The sequence below is a fragment of the Terrapene carolina genome, unplaced genomic scaffold, assembly GCF_002925995.2.
Source record: "Terrapene carolina triunguis isolate 2854851 unplaced genomic scaffold, T_m_triunguis-2.0 Scaffold588, whole genome shotgun sequence".
NCBI lineage: Eukaryota > Metazoa > Chordata > Testudines > Emydidae > Terrapene > Terrapene triunguis.
The window spans coordinates 14863-21918 of record NW_020664939.1 but is presented as its reverse complement, the minus strand read 5'-3'; the positions used below and the strand labels follow the sequence as shown (position 1 = coordinate 21918).

General features: G+C 50.3%; 1 protein-coding gene across 1 annotated transcript in view; it reads right to left on the bottom strand.

The window, feature by feature from the left end:
• ITIH6 (inter-alpha-trypsin inhibitor heavy chain family member 6) overlaps positions 1–7056 on the bottom strand; it is a 23438-nt gene that overhangs the window by 14394 nt on the left and 1988 nt on the right. The window lies entirely within an intron of this gene.

Below are 7056 nucleotides of genomic sequence, written 5' to 3'. Positions count from 1 at the left end.
GTTAGAGCAGAGAACGTGAGGTGCAATTGCGATTTGGAGATGAGAAACAACGTCAGGGCTCCTGGGTTTCACGTCTTCTGCTGTAGCCACCAGACCCCAAAACTTAGCAAGGGGGAGAACCCCTCAGCCTCACCTGTGGAATATGGGGGTGCCCGGTGCTGGGTACAGGCTGCAGGCACGGTAGGAGAGCAAAGGAAAAGAGCAGCAGCTGTCTCCGCATTGGCATGATGAGTCCCCGCAGCTCCGCCGAGAAGCACCAACCTCTGAGATCTCTTTTTTGGACGCACTTTTTAAAGCTTGACGGGTTTTCCCCCCCCCGCACCTCTCAATGTAGCATTCATGCGGACACAAGCTGGGATTGTCCGCCCCGCGGAGGCTGGAGGGAGGCCAGGCCTTCGCTCTCCCCTCTGTCAGATGAAACGAAAACAAAATGTTCAGGCCAGTCCGTGCCCTGGGTTAGAAAGGAAAGAAATGCGAGGGAGCCCGCGGCTAGGTCAGCAGGAGCCAGAGCCCGGTGGAAAAGGAGCTGGCCCCGCGTGCCTGGCTGGCCTGAGCGCCACGCTCAGGAATGGGTCCGGCTCAAGGGTTGCAGGTGTGAAGGATTTCCTCGGAGGAGCCCCGGGGATTTCACACCAGTTAGATCCCCGTGATCCACGAGGGCGTTTCTTCCCATGGGACTGCTGGGATCATCCAGTCTGCCCTCCCGCACAGCCCAGGCCAGAGGACTGCCCCCCACAAAGGTTGGATGACTGGGGGAAAGGGTTGGGGGCCCTTCTTCTCTAGAGGGCGCCAGCCCCCATCAAGCCCTAGGGCGGGGACTGGCTGGCTCAGGGAGGTGGGGAATGGGGCCTTTCCCCTCTAGGGGGCACCGGCTCCCATCCAGCCCCAGGACAGGGGATCAGCTACTGGAGACCCTTCAAGTTCACGAGCCAGAGGACGTCAGAATTGCCGGGGTTACTTCTTGTGACGCTGATTTCCCAAAGCTGCAAAGGGGATCAACCGTGGAGAAAACGCCCGGCGTTGCGATTAACGCGAGATTCTGGGTTTGGCTGCAATGGAGGGGGAGGGAAGCCAGGCAGCTCCGGCTAGGTCGGGCCATAGAGCTAACCGTGCTAACCACCCAGCCCAGAGGAGGCGCCGGGATCCAGTGGCTGGCGGGGCTGGAGTGGAAGCCAGGACATGTGGGTTCTGTTCCTGGCTCTTGCCCTTCCGCTCTCTGGGTCACTGGGGAGAGAACCCAGGAGTCTGGGCCCCCAGTTTCCCCCTCCTCTAACCACTAGACCCCACTCCCATAGCCAGCTTCCAATCCCGCCCCCTTCCTCGGGGGGCTGGATTGGGACAGGAGCAAAGTGGAGGTGAAGGGCTGTCGGTTTCTCCCGAGCATCCCACAGCTGCTGTCTTTGGAGTAACCAGCCCCCGGACAGATGGGCGACCGGAATTCCCAAGTGCCTGCCGAGTGGGGGTGGGCTGGGCCAGTCTTGCTGAAGATTCGGTCCGATTTCTCAGGGCTGCATTCAGCATCACCCAGCCGAGGCCCTGGCCCCCTCGAGCAGCTCTCTGGGCCGGCCCTTCCCCTCCACGCTGGCCAGCCCCCCAGCTCCGATGCCCATTGTAAACTGAGGCACGGGGCTTCTGTGGCAGAACTGGGAACTGGGCGCTGTCCCAGGCTGGATCGTAAGCTCTTTGGGACAGCGACTGTCGTTAATTGTCTGTGCAGCGCCCGGCGTGACAGGGCCCCGATCCTGGTCAGGGGGTGTCTGTGCAGCACTGTGCCTGGCGTAACAGGGGCCCCGAGCTCAGGTGGGGGCATTTCTACCATAACAACAACAAGGTCTTTTTAAAACAATCTAAAGCTGGGGCATTACTTTTTGTAGGACCCACACAAACAAATCCCTCTACGGAGAAAGAAACAAACCAGAGGGAAGGCCCGGATTTTTACCAGGGAGGGCTGTTAATCCTCGGAAGAACTCACCTAGGGACAGGGTGGATTGCCCGTCTCTGGATGTCTTTTAATCAGGACTGGGTGTGGAAGATCCATGAGAAGCAATGGGCGCTATCCCAGGATAAACGCTGGACATTCTCCGGCCCGTGTCACCCTGGGCAGATTGACTCCTTGCAGTGTTGGGATCCCCTCCAGAGCTGCACCGATCCCTCGAGGTGGTGGAAGCTAAGCAAGGAAATTAACAAATACGGAGCCAGAGCCTTTCTTGGCCCGGCCCGGCTGTTTACATCAGCCTCTGCCAAAGAGGAGAGGGCCAAGGCTCAGTGAAAAGGCTTCTTCTTTCTTTTGGAAAAAGTCAGAATAACAAAACCAAGGATTCTGGAGCCACAAAAAAGAGGGCCTTGGAAAGAAGCTGAAGGAAGCGGGAAGGGACGACCCGGACCCGTGAAAGAAATCAGTCATTGACAGGGGAAATGTTATGCCTGTGCTGGTGTCTTGGTTATTTATACGAGCGGAGGGTTTGGAATTCACCCCAGACCAGAGCCGTGCAGGCTGAAAATACCCAGTTTTTAGTCCCAGGGGGCTGGTGACCAAATGTTTTGCATTTCCATGGCACAAACTCCAGCAGAAATCAGGCTCCCATCATGCCAGGCGCTGCCCAGACCCCAACTGAGATCAGGGCCCCCCATGGTGCCAGGCGCTGCACAGATGCCCGTCACCAACAGGTGCCCCTTGTGCCAGGTACTACTGAGATTGGTGCCCTCACTGTGCCCGACGCTGCACAGATCCCAAACGAAAGCAGAGCCTGATCATGCCAGTCACTGTACATACGCACACTAAGAGACAGTCCCAAACCTGACCACCTAAATAGCCAAAGGCTATTTCAACCCATTGACCAGGTGGGGAAACTGAGGCCCATGGAGACACTCCTCCCGATCTTCTGGATCCCCTTCCAGATCACCCGTCAGCCTTCTGAGAACTCTCTCCCCTGGGGTCAGGGAGGGGAGAGGGTGCTTCTCATACCAGAAATAAGATGGCAAGGGGGGGCGATCCTCACAGGAGCGGCCCATGCCAGGGGATCCAACGGAAGGCGGAGCAAAGGCCCATCCACCTGCACCTGGGGGCTGGAGAACGCTGCCCGTCGTGGGCTTGGCTGAACCGGCTCCCAGCTCGGCGGATCCTGACCTGGTTTGGTTTCGGTCGCTCCCTATTTCGCTTGCCCACCGGCGGCGGTGGCTGGCACCAGCAGAGGCAACGGGTGGCCTTTCCCCTGTCAAAGCTGCAACCCCGACAGGGTCGATCAGCCCAGCTGTGCGAGGCAAGGCTGGGAGCCAGGACGCCTGGGTTCTCTCCCCGGCTCTGGGAGGGGAGTGGGGGCTGGTGGTTAGAGTGGGGGTGGGACTAGGAGCCAGGACTCCTGGGTTCTCTCCTTTGCTCTGGGAGGGAAGGGGGGGTCTGGTGGTCAAGTGGGGGGCTGGGAGACAGGACTCCTGGGTTCTTTCCTGGCTCTGGGAGGTGAGTGGGGGCTGGTGGGTCAGAGCAGGGGGGGCTGGGAGCCAGGACTCCTGGCTTCTCTCCCCAGCTCTGGGAGGGGAGTGGGGTCTGGTGGGTTAGACCCAGGGGGGCTGGGAGCCAGGACTCCTGGGTTCTCTCCCCGGCTCTGGGAGGGGAGTGGGGGCTGGTGGGTTAGACCCCGGGGGGCTGGGAGCCAGGACTCCTGGGTTCTGTGCTCTGGGGCACATCCTGCCCCAGTGGTTTCCCCAGGAATTGAAATTAGGGGGGGTGTTTGAATTTACAGGGGGGGGCGTCAAGGCCAATGAGGGGTGAGACTGTGAGAGTGAAGGTGGGCTGTATGGCACCATATAAAAACTGAAAAATGTTTCATGACCATTAGATTTAACTCATGTTTTAAAATCATCACACAAATTAAAGTTGGCTACTCAATCCTTCTATGAAGCACTGTGTCTACATCCTTCTTGGTTTCTTGTTATAATTTTGCACAACTCTGTTAATGAACTTCTTGAATGCAATGCGTTCATGTTTGGTGACTTCTCGTGTGTCCCGTACTTCCATTCCTTCAATTGCTATGCTCATTAGTTCATTCACATGATCAGGCAGAAGGCGACTTCTTTCAAAACACAAAATTCTATTCAATGATGAAAAAGAACGCTCCGCTGTAGCTGTTGTGACTGGGAGTAGCAAGAGATGAATTCCTACTTCTTTCACCCCAGGAAACAGAACACAAAGATCGGGTTGAGCCACTAGTAATGATAAAAAAGTTGAAGTCAAATCTTCATTCATTCGTCGTATGATATTCCACTCTGTGTTCAAATTCTCTATTCTGTCCTGAGCACATGGCAGCCCCATTGCTGGTAGTGCCTCACTTCACTCAACTGTCGGTGTTTTATAGGACAGGGGTCTGTAAAAGCTACGTAGAGGTTGAGTAGAATCTAGAAGTCGCTGTTGTAGATTTTTAAGCCTCAAGTCTGTGTGCTTTTTCAGTTTTCTTAACAAATACTTCTTGTCTTCTTCACTTAAGGATTCAATATAAATGCCTTCATTAGTCAACTTCTGGACTGAAGTCTTTGTTTCTTCCAGTACTTTTTCAATGGATAGCTCTCTGATTGATCCAAATGTAGCTTCTATTGCTGGACAAAGATCTACTACTGTTGTAGCAGATGCCTGGATGGCACTGTTTAATGACCCAAGTGGTTTCAACAGTAGAGTTATGAGAGAGAGAATGGCAATAGTCTTCTCTGAACATAGTAGCAAAAGTAATCCACCAGCCTCACTACTTAGATCCATCCCATCTTGGTAGATACTTTCCAAAGCCAGTAATAACAGCTGGAGTAATTTTAAGACAACAACCAAGGATCGCTCATGAGAAAGCCAGAGGGTTTTCCCAGGTTGGACTAATTTGAACTTCAGTCCCATTATATCTTCTATATTTTCCAAGATATTCAGTCTTTTTGGACTCTTGCTGAAAAAAGAATATAATGAAGACATTAAATTTATAGCTTTTTTTAATGTCTTTTGAAGAGTCTGCAGCTCGTACTAGTGCTAGTTGGAGTAGATGGCCTCTGCAGTGTGCATAGGAGAGATTAGAGTTACACTTTTCTCTGAACAAAGCTTGTACTCCACCATATCTTCCAGAGAAGTTTGCAGCTCCATCAGATGCACAAGCAGCCATCTGTTTGGGGTCCAATTGACAAGCATTTAACTCTTCTAAGATGTGGGTTGTCACAGATGCAGCCAATGTGTCTTCTATAACTTGAACATCTAGAAATGCATCTACTGGCCTACCCCGGACATCAAGATAACATACACAATTACTTAATACTTGATGCCCATTTGCATCGGTGCATTCAGCAGCCATGTATGCAAATATTTTGAATATGGTGAGAGAGTTGGTCACTTTTTCAACTGTTGAGTCTTGCACTGTTGCACCACATGCTTCTAGCCAGTCAGTTGAGTTTCTTGCAGAAAGATAGTGAGCATTTGCTGGTCTTGTTCGGAACCAGTGTTCCACTTCAGGATGAACTAGTGACAATGCACTTAACATTGGCCTCCAGTTTGTAGTGTGTGGTATCTCTTGCTTAAATAGAAAGTAGGATGCCACAGCCATGTTTGTTCGCATGAACTGTGTTGTGTCTCCAGCATTCTTAACAGCCTCATTAAGTACTTCTAAAATTGGCTTTGAAAGTGAGCTTATAAGGCTTTCTGCATGTTGATGCACTCCAGAGGCCTGGTGTTTTGCAGCCTTTTCACGTAGTTTGTCAGCATTGGCTTTGCTGATCGGTTTGACAAACCAAGCTCCTCCACTTTTACCAGTGATAGCATTGGGAAGCTTTCCTTCTTCGTAAGCTTTTTGCAAGAGGTGCACCAGTAGCCATCGTTTGTAACTTCAATAAATGGGAACACTTTGACCGACAAACATCGGGAACTGCCTTTAGGTTTTGGAGACACTGTTTCTTCAGTAGGTAGCTGTATTTGTGCTTCGGGCTGGTCGGATGTAGATACACCACTTGAACCTTCACATGACATGTTGATATAGTCTTGGTTCTTGATGTGTTCTTCACATTGGTTAGTTTTTGAGGCCTTTGAGTGGAAAAATTGTTGTATTGTTTTTTGTCTTTTCATTTTCACTTTGTCCTGCAACATATAAAAGAGATATGAATAAAGTAAATGTTTTGTTAGGATAATGCAAATTTAACATAAGGATCATGCAAGTTACACCAAAATACATAACAGGTCTAGATTTCTAAAAAAATATAATTTTTTTTAAAGTGTATTTAATTTAAATGGACTTTTGAAAAAGTAAGCCCTCATGGGATAAGAGGGAAGTCCTCTCATGGATCAGTAACTGGTTAAAAGATGGGAAACAAAGGGTAGGAAGAAATGTTCAGTTTTCAGAATGGAGAGAGATGAATAGTGGTATCCCTGAGGAGTTGGTACTAGCACCATTACTGTTCAATGTATTCGTAAATGATCTGGAAAAATGGGTAAACAGTGAGGTGGCAAAATTTGCAGATGATACAAAACTATTTAAGAGAGTTAAGTCCCAGGCAGACTGCGAAGAGTTACAAAGGGATCTCACAAAACTGGGTGACTGGGCAACAAAATGGCAGATGAAATTCAATGTTGATAAATGCAAAGTGATGCACATTGGAAAACAATCTCAACTATACATACAAAATGATGGAGTCTGACTTAGCTGTTACCACTCCTAAGAGATGTTGGAGTCATTGTGGAGAGTTCTCTGAAAACATCCACTCAATGTGCAGCAGCAGTCAAAAAAGCGAACAGAATGTTGGGCATCATTAGGAAAGGGATAGATAATAAGACAGAAAATATCATATCACCTCTATATAAATCCATGGTACGTGCACACCTTGAATACCGTGTGCAGATCAAGTCACCCCATCCCCAAAAAGATATATTGGAATTGGAAAAGGTTCAGAGATGGGCAACTAAAATGATTCGGGGTATGAAACAGGAGGAGAGATTAAAATGACTGGGAATTTTCAGCTTAGAAAAGAGACGACTAAGGGGGGATATGATAGAGGTTGTGGCAAAGTACCTTCTTCTCCTCAGCGGGCTCAGTCCTTTTTAGC